The sequence below is a fragment of the Nycticebus coucang genome, chromosome 5 (assembly GCF_027406575.1).
Source record: "Nycticebus coucang isolate mNycCou1 chromosome 5, mNycCou1.pri, whole genome shotgun sequence".
NCBI lineage: Eukaryota > Metazoa > Chordata > Mammalia > Primates > Lorisidae > Nycticebus > Nycticebus coucang.
In genome coordinates this window covers 84,830,041-84,848,804 of record NC_069784.1, presented here as the reverse complement: position 1 = coordinate 84,848,804, position 18,764 = coordinate 84,830,041, and the positions used below count along the sequence as shown (strand labels likewise).

Genomic DNA, 18,764 nt, shown 5'->3' with positions numbered 1-18,764 from the left:
GCTTAGGCGATTCTTTTGCCTCAGCCTCCTGAGTAGCTGGGACTACGGGTGCCTGCCACAACATCTGGCTATTTTTTGGTTGGAGTTGCCATTGTTGTTTTAGCAGGTCCGGACAGGGCTCAAACCCGCCAGCCGCAGTATATGTGGCTGGTGCCATACTCACTGAGCTACAGGCGCTGAGCCTCTTTGGCCTCTTTTAATTAGAAAATCAGTGATGGAAGCGTCAGTGAGATTGAAAAAGACGTATCTTTCCTTTAGGCTGGCACCTTTTGATTGGGGGCATCTGGGGCAGCCCTCAGCTGATGTCAAGTGCTGCAAACCAGTACAATGTGTTGCTGCCCCCACCCCTTGATGTTTTAGTGTGGCAGGACTAGAAAGGGAACTGGGGTAGGTTAATTCAGAAAGCTCACCAAGTGCTGGGCTCACAGGCATGAGCGCTATGGCTTCGCCTTTAATTACCTTCTTAAAGGCTTTGTGTCCAAATACTGTCACCCTAGGGGCTGGGGCTTCAACAGGTGAATTTTTGAGGGGTGAGGGGGACACACAGTTCAGTGGCTGGAAGTGCTTATTTTAGCATTTCATCTGTTTTCCTCCATTTCTCTATAAACTGTCATTAACTGTGCCTCTTATCGCTTAGCAAACATGTACGTTTCTTTGAAGTCAGGTGCATTTCTTTGAAGTCAGGTCAGTCACATTCCTGCTGCACTTACTCCAGGTGGCTAAGGGACTTCACAAAGATTCCAGCTTTCTCCCAGGGCAGAGGCTGGGGCTGGGTTTGAAACCACCACCTCTGATATATGGGTCCGGCGCCCTACTCCTTTGAGCCACAGGTGCTATAACTTTTAAAGGGAAACTGAAATCTCTACTTATCTCCTTCTTCCCCACCCACCCACACAACGGCCCCTCCCTCCCCTCAGTAGAGCAAGTTCACAAAATCCTGGACACTGGTGAAACCCAACAAGGAGAGGGTGGTGGTGGTGTACTGATAGTCTAGCACCCCCTAGAGCTTATGCTTGCTAAGCATCCCCCACTGTTTTCTCTCTCTTTCTTTTTTATTTTTTTATTAAATCATAAACACATAGATCATAAATACATTAATGCATTTATGGGGTACAATGTGCTGATTTCATATAGAACTAGGAACGCTTACATCACACTGGTTAATATATACCTCATCTCGTTTACTTAATTACTGTGTTAAGACATTTATACTCTATACTAATGGACCGGACATGTACCCTTGCATTATGCACCATTGGTGTGATCCCCAGTTTTCTCTCTCTCTGTGGGACAGACACAAGACCCTCCCCTCCAGACGTCAGGATCTGTCCTAAGCTGCTTTATGAACCAACTGGGAGGGAGAGTCTTGAGGATAAGGATTCTATTTGAATGAAAATTATTAATCCAACTTTCGTCCCTTTAATTAGGTTTTCTTGAACTCTTCCACCTGGGGTTTTCCTTCAATTTTTGAGAGATTAACATGTTGAAATGAATAATAATTATTGTGGTCTACAGTTTACAACTCTGATGTTCAGAGGTGCTGGATTGCATCTCATGAGGTGGTTACAAGCTTCATTGCAAGAAGACCAAGGTGCCCAATGTTAAATGGCTTCCTGCAGTATCAATTACAGTGCCAGGGTTGGTACAAAAGTCTTGCATTCTTGAGTCCCAGGCCAGAGCCACTGTCAACTTTAGCCCATAAAGTTTTCTTAGACACCCTTGTTTGAGGATGGGCAAGATGTGAAGATGGAAAAGGGAGAAATTTGAAAATGCACTGTTTGTGACATGTGACTCAAAAACGCTCCTTGGTATTTGGTAGTGTGATGTCAGTTGAGTTTGACCTCAGTCTGTCACGGTCATGGGCAACATTGTAGGCATTGAGAGGAAGCACTGAGAGAAGCAGTTTGCCTTTGGATTAATGATTTTCCTGGTGACTTTTCTTATTCACATACCTTCCACCTGATGCCCCCTGAGTGAAGATGTCCAGGGACTTCTGGGCCCCTCCCAGTGTGGGGAGGGCCAGGGTAAGCAGAGTGAGAGTGAGCACCCTTGTCTTTGGGGTCTTTACCTCTTAGCAGCAGCCTCCTCTTTCACACCACCCAGGGTTGGGACATCATGAATTTGTGTGTCACCCTGTGTAGGCCCATGCTAATCTCTTTATCACTCTGACTTTTGTCCCTGTGCTGCTGAAGCGAGCGCACAGCAAGGTTGTTGTGTGAGCCTCCAGGACAGAGGCCAGCGCCCACACTGACACAGGGCTCTGCCCTCTCAGCCCGGGTGTAGCTTCCACTTACTAATGGTGAATGCACGGTGCCTGACATGGTGAGGTGCCCACTTGTTTTCTTGATGGATCAGTGGTTGTGTGGACAGAGAGGAGACTGACGATAAGGTGAAGGGTCATGTGCCTGTGGACTTGCCTGACCACCCGCCTGAGTTCCAGTTTAGAATTTCAGCTGTTCTAATGGACATTTCCACCGACCTGTTCCACAAGAGCCCTAAACTCAACATTTCCAAACTGACCCACCATTTGACCCCCTCACCATGTTCCCTCCTCTCCTTTATCCAGTCTTCATATAAGGTATCACTGGTTTCCTGGCTATCCAGGATAACAGTTTCCGAATCCCAAACTCTTCTCACCCCACCACCTTCAGATTGGAAACCAAGTCTTCATGAATGCTGTTTTCAAAAGAGCTTCCTACATCCCCCTTCCTCTGTCACCGCGTGGCTCTTGCAGAGATTCACTAGCCCTATTGACAGGGCCCACCACAATGCCCTTCTGCCCACGGTTTCCCCTCCCTTTAACCTACTTTGCACATTGCACCGAGGTTATCTTTTTAAGACCCAGATCTGATTGTCTTAGTCCATTTGTTTGTTTTGTTGGTTTGTTTGAGACAGAGTCACACTCTGCACCCTGTGTAGAATGCCATTGTGTCATCATAGCTCACAGCAACCTCAAATTCTTGGGCTAGAGCAATCTTTTTGCCTCAGCCTCCCGAGTAGCTGAGACTCAGGTGTCCACCACAATGCCGGACTAATTTTTCTATTTTTAGTAGAGACAGAGTCTCACTCTTATTCAGGCTGGTCTTGAACTCCTGAGCTCAAGCACTCCACCTGCCTCAGCTTCTCAGAGTACTGGGATCAAAGGCATGAGCCACCATGCCTGGCCCTGATTGTCTTAGTCCATTTGTGCTACTGTAACAAAATCCCTTATATTGGGTAATTTATAAACAATGGAAATTGATTTTTTATGGTTCTGGAGGCTGAGAAGTTCAAGATCAAAGCACCAGCAGCATTGGTGTCTGGTGAGGGCTACTCTCTGGTTTCAAGTTGACCCTTGTTGCTGTGTCCTCCAGGGGGAAGCAACACTGTCTCCTCACCTGGGGAAGGGACAGAAAGGCAAGAGAGCACTCCCTTCTACCTTTCCCCACTTGATCTTCACCAAAAGGCCAAGAAGGGATCCCTTTCTACCTTCCTAAGAGTGCTAAATACCTTCATGAGGGAAGAGCCCCCTTGTCTTAGTCACCTGCCAAGGCCACACCTCTTAATATTACTGCATTGGGAATTAAGTTTCAATATACATTTTGGAGAGGACAAGAACATTCAAACCCTAGCACTGATCTAGTCACTCAATTGCTAAGAAATCGGAGACAGACTCCATTGTGTACATTAATGGCTGCCAAGTGTTTTGCTCGTGTTCTCCATTTTATCATCTCAGTGTATGTATTTATTTATAATGAATTATAAATCATTCTTGAGTATATGTCCCCAACATATGTATAGTCACAGATTACATACGTATTGCTATCTTGATCCATTACACGTATTATAAAACATATGCAAAATTGAAATTGAGGTGTCAGCTAGGCGAAAACATAAATAAATAAAAATCGAACCAAATAAAAAACATATGGAAAACTTGAAATGAAAAGGCTACGTGAATGTTTTGCCTTTCCTCACACATTCTGAAGGGCCTGTGTGCCTCTTCGTTTTTTCTCCCCCATTCTGATTCTCTGATTTCTCCATGTTGTGAAATTGTGTTTTTCAAGACACAGTCCACACCACTCTCCTTGGACCCTGATTCTCCATACAGATTTCCTCAGTGCTGCCTTTATATCTGTATAAAGGTATGTAGATCCTAACCCTCTCTTGCTGTGTGATCCCAGAGTATCTTTCTGGAGGACATGGAGGGAGAAGGCGGAGGTTGGGGTATATATCCCCGTCACTGCCAACTTTGCACACAGTGATAGTCACGTGTATCTTTCCTTCCTTGTCAAACATTCCAGAGAGGGATCCCCCCCCCCCAGCTTTCCTCTTCCTCTGGGAAAAGTGCGTCTCCTACAGAGGAGGTGGAAGCAGGCAGTCAGACAGACACAAGGGTGGGCAGTAATTGCACGAGATGCCCCAAAATAAACTTAATTCTGAATATCAAGCAATTAGGTTAATGTGATTTAGAACAACATGATGGGTGAAGTTTGTGTTTAAGCTCCCCTCAGACTGTAATTAACTCATGGAAGTGCTAGAGGTTGTTCAATTTTAGTAAACAGATAATAGAACTGTTCTTTGAAATAAAAGCAGTGACAACAACCTAGTCATTTTACAGCGGTGTGAATGGAAGATAATTACAGCTGGAGGCGACGTAGCCCCTTCCAGCACAACCACACCAGCCGATTGTCTTCCAGGGAGCAAATAGGGAAGTTTGGGGGGGGGAGGTGCGGGGAAATAGCATCCCCATGTAGCCGAGGAGAATGTGTAACTCACTTTCCAGATATCCCCACCAGGGTCCTACAGGGATTGTGCTAATAAATACGACAATAACATTGTAATGGGACAAGAAAGGCTGACGCAGCATTTTGTCAATTTGTGTTCAGCATTAACCGGGAGCTTTGTAACCCCTGAGCAATGACACAGGGGCATATTGGCTCCACTGTAGGCATTTTAATTAGAGGCCCTGGGAATTTCTGTGCTGTGGAAGCTGAGTGAAACCTGCCCCCGCCCCCCCCAGTTTACCCAGGGTGAGCTTTCCTCCTGGCCCTGAACGGCCATTAAAAGGTCTTGCCAGAGGCTAGGGTCTGGGGGAGGGAGAACAAAGTTTCTAGGAGGAGGGGGAGGAAGGGAAAGAGGGGGATGCCTGGTGGGCTGGTATCCAACAGCAATTAACTACTCAGCTGTCATCACCCATAGACCACGTTTTTACAAAGTGGTGGCAAAGATTGACAGAAATGGCTCCACCTCATAACGGATCCCAAAGCATTTTTAAAAGGGCTCTTTTTACTCTTGTTACCTTTTCATAATTTGGCTTAAATACGATGTGAGAATAAAGACATCATAAATCAAAAGCTGTTAGCACACAGAGCCTCTGAAATGTCTGGGTATTAAGCAAAAAAAGCTTAGGAACATTTCACCAAATGATTTTCCAGTCCCCTAATACTCATTCAGATTTCCCTCCTCGCCCTCCCCTAGTGCTGATCCCATTCTCTGGCTGCCAGAAGCAGGAGCACCTGAGCCGGGGTTGGGGGGGCGGGCTCTGAGTGGTGGTGGTGGGGGGGACGCTGGGCCCAGCTGCAGGTACCATAAGGGTGAAGAGCCAAGAACCAAGAGAAACAGATGGCAGCTGTCCTCGGCTCAGTGGTGTAGGCCCCAAAAGTGGCTGAGCCCATGAGTCTTGGGCCTCCAACCCCTTTAGTCTTAGAGCTTCAGTGGGAGATGGTGGGATTATTTAAAAGTAAGGGGCTTACTGCCAATATCCAAAGCCAGCTACTTCTGCGACAGCTCAGTCCTGTGAGGCCCAGGGCAGAGTAGTGGGCCCACCAGTGCCAGCATTAAAGAGCAGAGCCACAATTACTCTCTGGGTAGTGGTCAACAGAGCTGACTTCGTCAGTGGAGAAGTAGACGCCAATTGGTGGTGTTACTTATATTGTTAGTCAGTTAGTGACCTTGACAAAGAACTGAGCACTGCTGATGGGCAAGGCACTTGGAATAACTTACCCTGACATGCAGAGAGACAAGGTCGGGAGAGCCTCCACAGGCACCAGAATTGAGCCTCCTGCTCAGGAAGGTCACCTCCTCCAGGAAGCTTCCTTTCCCTCCTCCAGCCCATGTGCCACTCTTGGAAGGCCGCTGGGGTCTGCAGCCCCGCCCCCTGCTTCCTCAGGGTTGGGGTTTAAATATCCTGTGTGGGGGTTGTCCCCACTCTGAGGCACAGGCTTTGTGGTATAGCACTGGTGTTCTGACAGCCTGCGGTTTGAAGTGCAGCCACCACCCCATTCCCCGCCCCCACCTTCAGGGTGCAGATCACCTGTTTCATCTCTCAAAGCCTCAGCTCCCTCACCCCGCAGCCCCCTCAGCCTTCTTACTCCTCAGCCCCCTCAACCCCCTCACCCCTCAGCCTTCTTGGTGCTCAGCCATCTGCCCGTAGAGATGATCGTACCTGTTGTCATACAGAGCAAAAGGAGTAAGTGTTGGACACTCTGAGTTTGTTTCAGGGATCATCAGCTGAGTTCTTGCTCATAGTTTATCAGGAAAAAAATGTCTGTTCAGACTGTCTGACCCTCTTGAGTTGACAAAGGACCCTTGGAGCTGGAAACTGCCTGCCCGCCCCCCATCGTGTGGGAAAGCAGATGAGGCAGTAAGCATAGGCCCCTCTGTGGCACCCTCTGGCCTGGGGATGAATCCCATTTTATTCACCCTCTGAGGCTGGTGGGAGTATACAGATTAAACTCACAGCCTTTTCTGTGTGAACCCTTCAGCTCTCTTGCTGTCTCCTGCCTGGCCAGTCCTGGTTCTCCACAGAGACAGGATCCGTCAGACTTCAATGCTATTGTTCTTATTATAATTAGGAGTATCATATTTCAGACCCAGGCTGGATTCTCAGCAGGTCTCCTTGCCAATATCGTAGCCACTATGTGCACCTATAAAACAGCTCACACATATGTAAAACTTCATGGCGCTCTTTGCTGAGCTGAATTGGAAAGTTTACAGTGTATAAGAACACAATCAAGTTGAAAGTGTGGCTTTGGCTGAATCTAGGCATAATTGGGGATCTCAGTATAGTTTGACAGCTTTCATCTGACAAAACACCAGGGGTATAAAATCAGGCCAGTGTCAGAAATTCAAGGTGTGGTATTAAATATTCCTGCAGTGGCTGCCAGTCTTCACTTTTATTTAAATGGTGGTATTAAAACGGCAGGGTGTGAAGCTCTAAAGAGGCTGCAATCTGCACCTTCCTCACAATTAGTGAGAATAAGCATGCTGCTGCAAAGGATGGTAGCTCATGATTTCTCATTCATTCATTCATATTTTCTTGATATCTGCTGACATCCTTGTATTTTACACTGGCCTGGAAGAAAAGATAAGTAGGGTGTGGTCCTAGCCTCCATGCAGCCTAAGTGTTGGTACACATTTTCTATAAAGGGTCAGATGGCAAGTCTTTCCTATTTGTGGGGCCATTTGGTTTTTTGGGGTTTTTTTTAGCTTATAAACAAAAGAAATTTATTTGAAGGCTGAGACTCAATATCCTGTGAAGACCTCTTTCCTGGTTTGTAAAAGGTCTTCTTCTCACTGTGTTCTTGTCTGGGAGGAAGGGTGAGGGAACTCTTTTTGCCTCTTTTAAAAGGGCACTAATCTCATTCTGAGGGCACCACCCTCATGACCTAATCATGCCTCAATAACCCTACCTCCAAATATTATCATCACCTTGGGGATTGGAGATTTCAACATATGAATTTTAGGGGCATATAAGCATTTAGTCTATAGTAGACAGAATCTGAAAATTCAAGAGAAGAAAAATACATATAACGTGTATATGTTTCATATTTGAGTATCATCCTCAACTCAGAGGTCCACAAATTTAGTATTATTTATTTTTCTCTAACTAGTAAATTTCTACTGCAGTTGAAAGGCTCTGGAATGGTAAAATAATTTCAGTCTATCCTGTGACTCCCCATTTTTTTCTCAACAGTCAGAGGCTTCCTTGGTGAGGAAGTGTGTATAATCATGGGGAAGGAGTGGAGGAAGGACAGGTGGAATCTGTTCTTCGTTGTCATCTGTCAATCTGGCACATGCCAATGAGCTTCAGTCTGTGAACTGTTTTGGTGTCTTTGGACTTGGCACTCAGTTGAACTGCCTTGGGGAGAGCCTGAGCGGGAGTGTGGAGAACTTTGGCCGTTGTCTAGGGCCCCAGTCTGAGCCGCTGAGCCAGACGGAGCTAATAGTGTTTGGCTGTGGGTCACAGGGAGCCACTGTGAGTGATCTGCCCTGGCAAGCTCCGCGGCCATTTGGTTTTGATAGCATCACCCTCCATAACAACACCATCTCCCCTTCCCCTCTCACTGTCCAGCTCTCCCACCACACTGAAGCCACTGGCCCCTCTTCTCTCCCTCTGCCCATCAGTTCCTCACGTGGAAAACAAGTGGCAATGCCCGCAGCACGGGCTACCCAGGAGGATCAACTCTGGCTCCAGCTGCCGCTTTAGAAATGTTAGTCCACACTGTCCTGTCCTCCCTTTCTTCCAGGCTAGCCTGTGCCTGCCTCCTCCTTGAACTTTTATACACTCAGCTCTTTCTCTTGAACGCTCAGTCTTTCCCTGTCTTGTTACACTCTCTTTAAAAGAGGGATGAAAAGAAGATAGGCTGGGTGTGGTGGCTCACGCCTGTAATCCCAGCACTCTGGGAGGCCGAGGCAAGTGGATTGCCTGAGCTCAGGAGCTCGAGACCAGCCCGAGCAAGAGTGAGACGTGTCTCTAAAAAAAACGCCAGACATCTGGTGGGCTCTTATAGTCCCCCTACTCAGGAGACTGAGGCAAGAGAATCGCTTGAGCACAAGAATTTGAGGTTGCTGTGAGCTATGATGGTACAGCACTCTACCAAGGGCAACAGAGTGAGTCTCTGTCTCCAAAAAAAAGAAAGAAAAGGAGATAAGAAAAAAGAAAAAAACCCATTTGATCAGACATCTTCCTCTAGCTGTTATTAGTTTTCTTTTATCCAATGGTTCCCAGCTGCCTTCCCACCCCTACTACTTCTCTTTGCTAATTTCTTCATCGTGCCTTGCATTCGAAGACAGGTTGTGCTATGGAAAAGGGGGGTTTGGAGACAGGCACACGGTCCACATTGCCATTTTCAGTGGCACAGACGCTGGGCAATTGACATAGCAGTGAGGTCTTCACCTTTAAATGGGAACAGCGAGTTCTCCCTCAGGAGGGAATTAGGAGAATTCAAGGAGTGGTCAGGGAAAAGTGAAAGCTCAAGGGCCTCTGTCCTTGAGGAGGCATGGTGGATATATGGATGGGGAACAATAAGTAGGTTTATCCTTCCCCAAGTTACCTCAGAAAATATGCCCAGACATTTTTCTTTTCTTTTTCTTTTCCATTTTTGCTAACACTTGGAATAAAAAGTATTATGGGGTTCTAGTCATGTAACAATGGGTAGGTGCTCAGGTTGATTTTATTCATTCATCTAGTCAGCACGTTCTGACTCAGCCAGCTATGTGTTCATCCCTGGGAAAGGCCTGGGGATGAAGGAAAGATGGAAAAGATGAGCTCCAAAGATGGAAAAGATGAGCTCCTTCCCGAGAGAAACTCTTATTTTCTTTGGGGTGCAGAAAAGGGAGGATGTCAGGCTACACGAGTCCCTTGTATTATGAAGACAGCTGGGGAGCATCTTAGGAAGGTGGGTAGGGAGCGCCCCCGCTGGGAGAGGTGGGAAGCCTGCCAAGGAGACGGCCTCTGAGCTACCTGGAAGATTGATCTTGAGTGTCCCAGGGCAGAGCAGAGAGGTGGGGCAGGATGGTAGGAGGTGCAGAGGGAGTGCTGTCTGCGGGACAGTGAGAGCACCCCTGGCCTGTACTGCAGTGAGCAGAAAGGTGGGAGAGAAGGCTGGAGGCGAGAGACGTGGGAGTCCACTTTGATCCTCCTCAATAGACAGAAGGAATTTTTCTTCCCTGTGGAGGGAAAGTGGATTCCTCCCTGTAAATCCAGAAGATAGAGCTAGGCCAGGGGAGAGAAATTTCCGGGAAGCGGAGTTCAGCTCAAGATTAGGAAGAATTCACAATTAGTGTATTCCAGCATAGCAATGGAGCAGGTGTGTATCTTCCAAGTGTGCAAGCAGGAGCCAGGGCCGGGAGGGCAGTGAGCTTGAGGGTGCAGCCCCTGGACCAGTATGGAAGGAATGGGAGGAGAAATATTGGTAAGCCAGGCTTGTAGCCCCGGGCCCCATCTCCCTCTGCTTCTCAGCGCTCAGCCTTAGGCTGGGGAGTGGGCTGCCCAGGAACCTCAGTTTTGCCACAACTCTAGCCTTTAAGACATTGTATTTATCTATTTATTTTTCTTTTGAGACAGGCCTCCCAGAGTGCTAGGATTACAGGTCTGAGCCACCATGCCTGGCCTTAAGACACTTTTTAAAAGCGGCGACTGGATAGTATTCTTTATTAGCAGCAGTTTGGAGGGCCAAGCAATTTTTTAAAATTAAATAGGGGTGTGTATTATATACATATATACACATAGGTATAAAATCTTGTGTTTTGATTTTAAATATTAGATCTACAGAACATGCTGCAATTTGATCCTGGCTTGCATTTTCTCCAGACCCAACCAGACTCTCCTTTAGGCACCTCACATCTGACAGGCTGAAATTAAAATTGAGACCTGGGGCATCAAGAGCTCTGCCCCCATTTTGAGTTCCCATGGGTGGGGGAGCCTGGTGTCGTGTAACTATGGGCACTGTTCTGGGACTTATTTTGTAGCATATTTTTAAAAAATTATATTTTTGAGTTATATAAATTATATATACATACAAAGATTCGTGTTTAAAATGAAAATTCATAGGTTGGGCACTTATGCCTGTAATCCTAGCACTCTGGGAGGCTGAGGCGGGTGAGCTTGAGCTCAGGAGTTCCAGACCAGCTTAAGCAAGACGAGAGAGACCCCATCTCTACTAAAAATAAAAAAACTAGCCAAGCTTGGTGGTAAATGCCTGTAGTCTCAGCTACTTGGGAGGCTGAGGCAAGAGGATCGCTTAAACACAAGAATTTGAGGTTGCTGTGAGCTATGAGAACACCACGACACTCTACTCGGGTGACAGAGTGAGACTCTGTCTAAAAAGATAAAATAAATAAAATGAAAATTAGTAAATTAGCACAGCATTCACATAACTGAGTTCTCAACATAGCAGCTAGAATGAGCCTTTTAAAATGACTCAGATCACATTGCTACTCAGCTCGGAAATGTCCAGAGGCCTCACACATTGCTCAGGGAAAGAACTAACATCCCCCCCTTTTTTTTTTTTAATTAAATCATAGCTGTGTACATTAATGCGATCATGGGGCACCATACGCTGGTTTTATAGACCATTTGACATATTTTCATCACACTGGTTAACATAGCCTTCCTGGCAAGAACTAACACTCTGAAGTGGCCCTCAAACCACTCCATGCTCTGGACACCCCATTCTCTCTCCAGTCCTTTCCTACCCGTCCATTCCTCAGTCACTCTACACCCAATACCCTGCCCTCCTTGCTGTCTGTGAATACACCTCCACAGGGCTTTTGCACATGCTGCTTCCTCAGCCTGGAATGCTCTTCACTCACGCATGTCCCCAGGGCCTAAGTTCCTCAAAATCTCTGCTCAGATATCCCTTGAGAGAGACCTTCGCAGACAATCAGTGTAAAATAGCACCTTTATCCTCCCAATCTAATTTATCTTGTAGTATTTATCACCTGAGTTATTACATATTATTTGTTTTTTAATTGTCCATTTCTCCCCACTAGCATGTGAACGGTGACTTTTTATTGTTCATACTATAACTTTAGTGCCCAGAACACTGGCACTTGATGAATATTTGTTGCATAAATAAATTAATGATGATTGTAGTAAAGGAATAAGAATTTCTCTTTCCACCCTCCCATATGCTAACCTCTATTCCACATTTTTCAGTCATAAGCCTTGTCAACACCATATCTAGAAATCTTTGCATACGCAGGGATACCTAGAGCTTCTCTGTATCCAGTTAGGAAGTAGAAGGATATGAACACATTTGGTCCTGGGAAGCAATCACAAAATCCTGGAAGAATAAAATCCATACTTTCCAGTGAGACTACCAAAAGGTGATGAATACAAAGGAAGTTGAAAGACTATATTCTAGAGAGAAATGAGCCCTTCTTAGAGGCTGCAGAGAGCTCTAGCCTCCATACTTGGGGATAAGCAAATGGAGATGGAGGAGTGACAGGTCTCGCAAAGGTCTCCTGAGCCATCTGGACGGACAACCGCGTGCACCCAACTAGAAAAGGGAGGTGGGGAAGGGACGCAGGGTCTGGAATGGAGGAGCATGCCTACCACTGACAGAATTTCCTTACTGAAGTCAGTTGGGCTTTATAGAACAGGGTGTGCTGTTAGGAAGCATTGGAATCCAAAAGATTTTCAATCAGAAGACATCACATCAGCAATTTGAATAGGAAAATTTTAATATAAAAAACTCTGAGGTAGTAATTGCAGAGAGCAGTAACTATCCTGAAAGCTGAAAGAAAAGTATACAATGAAGGAACTCAGACACTCAGAAGAGGCAGGTCCCTGAAAGGTTGAAATTCAGACTCTTGTCTGTGGACAGCGTGTTGACAGATATTGGAGAGCATTTGCTGCTAAACCAAAGACCTCCTCTTCAGTTAACCCTGCCAACCCCTTGCATACTGATCCACTTGTCACTATGTAGAAAAACAAAACATTGGGAGAAGAAAAAGTCCCTTCTTTCTCTTCTAGACTTGCAATGTCTCTCCAATGCCCTCTATTGACAGGACCTAATGTCAAGCCAACTGGCAAAAGAGTCCTGTGGACTAGAGAGTCTGGCCCTAGTGTCAGAGTAGAGGAAAGAAAGATGGATTTGTTGCTGGGAAGCAATAGATTCATAAACAGCACAAAACGCATGCATGAAAAATACAAATGTATTTTTTCAAAACCTCAAGCCTCCTCCTTTCTGAATTTTGCTGAGAAAGCACCAGTGGAGCAGGGGATCATAGGCAGAGAAAAAATACGTAGTTTCAAATGTTCTCCTGGTTTTCGGATCTTGGGACCCTGCAGGAGTTGGATGCAAAGGTATATAAAAAATAGATGGTATATAAAAATAGATGTTTGAATTGGGCAAACAATAGGTAAACTCAATTTAAATGAAGCTTCAGTTCAGCACTCAAATCAGTTGTAGGCAAATCTGAATAGTCGCCATTCAGAGGAAAGGTCTTGCAACTCTTGTAAATAAACAAAACTAAGGAAAAAATTATTATATTCCATTTTCCAGCTTTTTACATGATTTTTGGAGAATAATTTTTTTTAAATGAGCCATGTAAAGAAGCAGAAAAATGTTACCCATGATCAAGAAAAAGTACAGATAATAGGGCATGTTCATAGATGGCCCAGGTATGTGAGTTATCAGATAAGAACTTTAAATGACCATTTAAAACACAGTATGTTGGCCGGGTGCAGTGGTTCATGCCTGTAATCTTAGCACTCTGGGAGCCCGAGGTGGGTGGGTTGCTTGAGCTCAGAAGTTCAAGACCAACCTGACCAATAGCAAGACCCTATCTCTACTAAAAAAACAGAAAAACTAGCTAGGCGTAATGGTGCATGCCTGTAGTCCTAGCTACTCGGGAGGCTGAGGCAAGAGGATTGCTCAAGAGTTAGAGGTTGCTTATGTTACTATGGCCTTGTACCCAGAGTGACAGAGTGAGACTCCATCTCAAAAAAAAAAATACAGTATGCTAAATAACTTAAGAAAACTACATGGTTATTTCAGAAAAAAAAAAAAAAAAAAAAAACAGAGGCTGAGGAGGAAGGATCACTTGAGGCCAGGAGTTTGAGAAAAGATTGGGCACCATGGTGAGACCCCATCTCTAAAAAAATAATAAGAACAAAAAAAAAGGCAAGAGACCATCAGACTGAACAACAAAAATAAGACTATGCTGGCTATAAGAGACACACTTTATATATAAAATTGTAAGTGGGTTATAAGTAAAAAATCAATGAAAGATAAATTGTACAAACACGAATCATAAGAATGATGGAGTAGCTATATTAAAATCACACAAAATAGACTGAAAAGACAAGTAGTTTTATCAGAAATAAAGATGGACACCACTTGAGAAAAAACTCAAAATGTTTTCTTTTATTCTCACAACAAAACAATCAACCCCAAAATATGAGGAGATGTCTTCCTAGCATTAAGCAGGCAATCAATTCTGCTGCAGACATCAGCTGGGTGTCTTCATTTTCTCTACCTGGAGGGAGTGTCAGATCCCACAAGTTGAGGACTTATTCCCCAAGACTGCCCCCTCTTCAGACACCAGTTGCAAGTCTGGCTTCCAGCAACTTCTGATGTAATGTCTTCAAGTTGGAGTTCCCACAGCACCCTCTTTGGGTTTAGTCAATTTGCTAGCATGGCTCACAAAACTCAGGGAATCACTTCATTACACTGACCAGTTTATTACAAAGGACGCAGATGACGACATGCATAGGACAAATTATGGAGGAAGAGGCACAGAGCTTTCAGATCCTCCAGAAACTTTTGTATGTCCAGGTACTTGGAGGCTCTCTGAACGCTGTCCTTTTGGGTTTTTATGGACACTTCATCATGTAGGCATGATTGCTTAAACCATTGGCCATTGGTGAGCAACTTGACCTTCAGACCCTCTCCCCCTTTCCAGAGATTGGGGGATGGGGCTGTAAGTCCCAACTCTCTAATCATGCCTTTGTCTTTCCAATGACCAGCCCAGTGCTCAAGCTAACAGTTGATTTTAGCATACAAAAAGACAGAACTTAGAAGATTCCTAGGATTCTAGGAGTTAAAAACAAGTTCAAATATATATTTCACAGTATTACAGACACTTACAAAAGAGTCAATCATTAAAGAAAATAAGCATTTTAAATGTATTTGTACCATAATGACAGAGCTACAGCAAAAGCTTCAGAAAAGGGACGAATAGACAAATTCACAATTACAGTTGCCGATTTTAATACTGCACTTTTAGTAATTGATTGAACAACCAGACAAAAATGTATGAGGTTGCAGCAGTGTTCAGCCTGAGTCCCAGATTATGTAAGAACTTTTTTGCTTGTCCGTGGTGGCAGATGTCATGAAAATTATGCAGGGACCAATTTTTAGCTCAACAGCTTTCTCTAGTGCTTGCGTATTTAATGCGCGGCCCTAGACAACTGTTCTTTTAAGGTGGCACAGAGAAGCCAAAAGTTTGGACACCCCTGGAGGAGTTGAACAGCACTATCAACCAATTTAACTTAATTAATACTTATAGAACATGATACAATCGCAGAATATGCATTCTTTTTAAATATACATAGGGCCACAAGCTGACCACAAAATAAGAACAAATTTCAAAGGACTGAGATCATACAGACTGTTTTAGAAGTCAGTGACAGAAACATATCAGAAAATTCTTGAACATGTGGAAATGAAAACATACTATCAAATAACTCTTGGGTTAAAGAAGTTGTTACAGCCCAGCCAGGGGTTCTTTATTTTTGTTTGTTTGTTTCTTTCTTTTTTTCTTTTTACTGTTGGGGATTCATTAAGGATACAAGAAACCAGGTTACACTGATTGCATTTGTTAGGTAAAGTCCCTCTTACAAATGTGTCTTGCCCCCAAAAAGTGTGTCACACACCAGGGCCCCACCCACCTTCCTCCTTCCATCTCTCTGCTCTTCCTTTCCCCACCCCTCCCTCCTCCTTTCTCTCTCTGGTCTCCCCTTCCCCCACCCCAATTGTGTCATTAATTGTCATTAATTGTCCTCATATCAAAATTGAGTACATAGGATTCATGCTTCTCCATTCTTGTGATGCTTTACTAAGAATAATGTCTTCCACTTCCATCCAGGTTAATATAAAGGCTGTAAAGTCTCCATTTTTTTAATGGCTGAATAGTATTCCATGGTGTACATATACCACAGCTTGTTAATCCATTCCTGGGTTGGTGGGCATTTAGGCTGTTTCCGCATTTTGGCAATTGTAAATTGAGCTGCAGTAAAAAGTCTAGTGCAAGTGTCCTTATGATAGAAGGATTTTATTTTCCTTCTGGGTAGATGCCTAGTAATGGGATTGCAGGATCAAATGGGAGGTCTAGCTTGAGTGCTTTGAGGTTTCTCCATACTTCCTTCCAGAAAGGTTGTACTAGTTTGCAGTCCCACCAGCAGTGTAAAAGTGTTCCCTTCTCTCCACATCCACACCAGCATCTGCAGTTTTGAGATTTTGTGATGTGGGCCATTCTCACTGGGGTTAGATGATATCTCAGGGTTGTTTTTGATTTGCATTTCTCTAATAGATAGAGATGATGAACATTTTTTCATGTGTTAGCCATTCGTCTGTCTTCTTTAGAGAAGGTTCTATTCATGTATTCATGTCTCTTGCCCATTGATATATGGGATTGTTGGCTTTTTTCATGTGGATTAATTTGACTTCTCCATAGATCCTAATTACCAAGCTTTTGTCTAATTCAAAATATGCAAATATCCTTTCCCATTGTGTAGGTTGTCTCTTTGCTTTGGTTGTTGTCTCCTTAGCTGTACAGAAGCTTTTCAGTTTAAGGAGGTCCCATTGTTTATTTTTGTTGTTGCAATTGCCACAGCAGTCATCTTCATGAAGTCTTTCCCCAGGCCAATATCTTCCAGTGTTTTTCTTATGCTTTCTTTGAGGATTTTTATCGTTTCATGCCTTAAATTTAAGTCCTTTATCCATCTTGAATCAATTTTTGTGAGTGGAGAAAGGTGTGGGTCCAGTTTCAGTCTTTTACTTGTGGATATCCAGTTCTCCCAACACCATTTATTGAATAGGGAGTCTTTCCCCCCGTGTATGCTGTTGTTTAGTTTATTGAAGATTAGGTGCCATCCAGGGGTTCTTAAGACTGCTGCTTAAGAAGAAGCCATACACTGAGACCAAGGAGTTATAGTGGACAAGGAATTTAATATCACAGGCACTATGCCAGGAGATGGGAAGAAATTCTCAAATCCATCTCCCTGAGACTTTGGGAGAAATAGTTTTTAAAGATAATTTGGCAGTCAAAGGCTAGAAAATTGGGTCTGCCAATTAGCTGGAAAGGAACTAATAGAATTGAGAAGCAGAAATTGTCTCCTTGTGCATAGTCAGTTCTAGGTCACAGGACCTAGAGTTGATTCCTTGGTATGGGCCACTGATCTGGTTAGGTCAGTTCGCCCACTGGAATGCAGGATGTAGAAGAAGATACCTCAAAGACTAGCCTAAGGTTTCACAAGGGTATTGTTATCTATGGGGGCAAGGAAGAAAATTCTTTAAGACCATCACTTATATGGTTCCTGAGTAACAAGCTATTATAGGAAAGACAGCTAGGGAATAATGGCTGGTTGTATATATACAGTAGAACCTCTATGAGTTGACCATCCAAGAGACTGTCATAAACTGGTCAATATACAGAGGTGGTCAACATAAGGAATGAGGCCTACAGTACTGATAACATACATGTGGTGCATGTCCAGTCTATGAAAATTAGGTCACCTTAAGGAGATGGTCAATGTAGGAAGGTCGTCAACTACAGAGATTCTTCTGTACCTATAAACGATGCTTGGATCTTTGCAGAGCTCAGGCTCCTACCATTGTTCCCACCTTATAGCCTTTTATTAACTTTATAAAGGGTGATTTCAAAATCACCAGGGAAATCAGAAAATAGTTTGTACTTGATATTTTACTGTAGTGGCTCATGCCTGTAATCCTAGCACTCTGGGAAGCCAACAAAGATGAATTGCTTGAGCTCAGGAGTTCAAGTTCACCCTAAGCAAGAGTGAGACCCTGTCTCTACTAAAAATAGACCCTGCCTTGCGGCAGGCACCTATAGTCCTAGCTGGCAAGGGAGACTGAAGCAAGAAGATCACTTGAGCCCAAGAGGTTGAAGTTGCTGTGAGCTAGGCTGATGCCATGGCACTCTAGCCAGGGTGACAGAGTGTGAATCTGTCTCAACAAAAAATAAAAGAATGTAATTAAATTAAGGACAAAAATCAATGGACTAAAAAACAGAAAATTGCCACCCCTTAATAAGATTGATCAAGAAAAAGAGAGAGAAATATAATTACTAATAGAGGAATGAAAAAGGCGACATCTCTACATTGTTGCAAGTATTAACATGGTAATTAGGAAGTATTAGGAACCATTGACACTAATAAATTCAACACATTTTTTAAAAACACAGCTATCCAAATCTGACACAAGATGACATAGAAACCAGAGTAGCCTTTTACATTTTGAAGAAATTAAATCTATAATTAAAAGCCTTCCCACAAATGACTTCCTACAAATTAAAAATCTTCCCATTTTCAGACTCAGATGACTTCAGGGGTGAATTCTGTCAAGTATTAGGGTGAGAAATGTCTATGTAAGTTTTCTGAGAAAATAGAGGAGAAGGAGCCCCCGTCCTGAACCTTTTTGAGGACACCATAATTGTGTCACCAGATTGCACAAGGATATTATAAGAAAAAGTTACAAATCAATACTCCTCATGAACATAGATGCAAAAATCCTTTAAAAATTATGAACAAGTAAAATTCATCAATTCATAAAACGGATAGTAGATCATGACCAAATGAAGTTTATTTCAGGAATAACAGTTTATTTAGTATTTTATTTTATTTTATTTTTTTGAGCTAGAGTCTCACTATGTCACTCTCAGTAGAGTGCTATGGCATCACAGCTCACAGCAACCTCAAACTCTTGGGCTTAAGCTGATTCTCTTGCCTTAGCCCCCCAAGTAGCTGGGAC

General features: G+C 43.9%; 1 protein-coding gene across 2 annotated transcripts in view; it reads left to right on the top strand.

The window, feature by feature from the left end:
- The window catches only part of SCML4 (Scm polycomb group protein like 4), a 112,537-nt gene that overhangs the window by 12,618 nt on the left and 81,155 nt on the right, over positions 1–18,764 (top strand). The window lies entirely within an intron of this gene.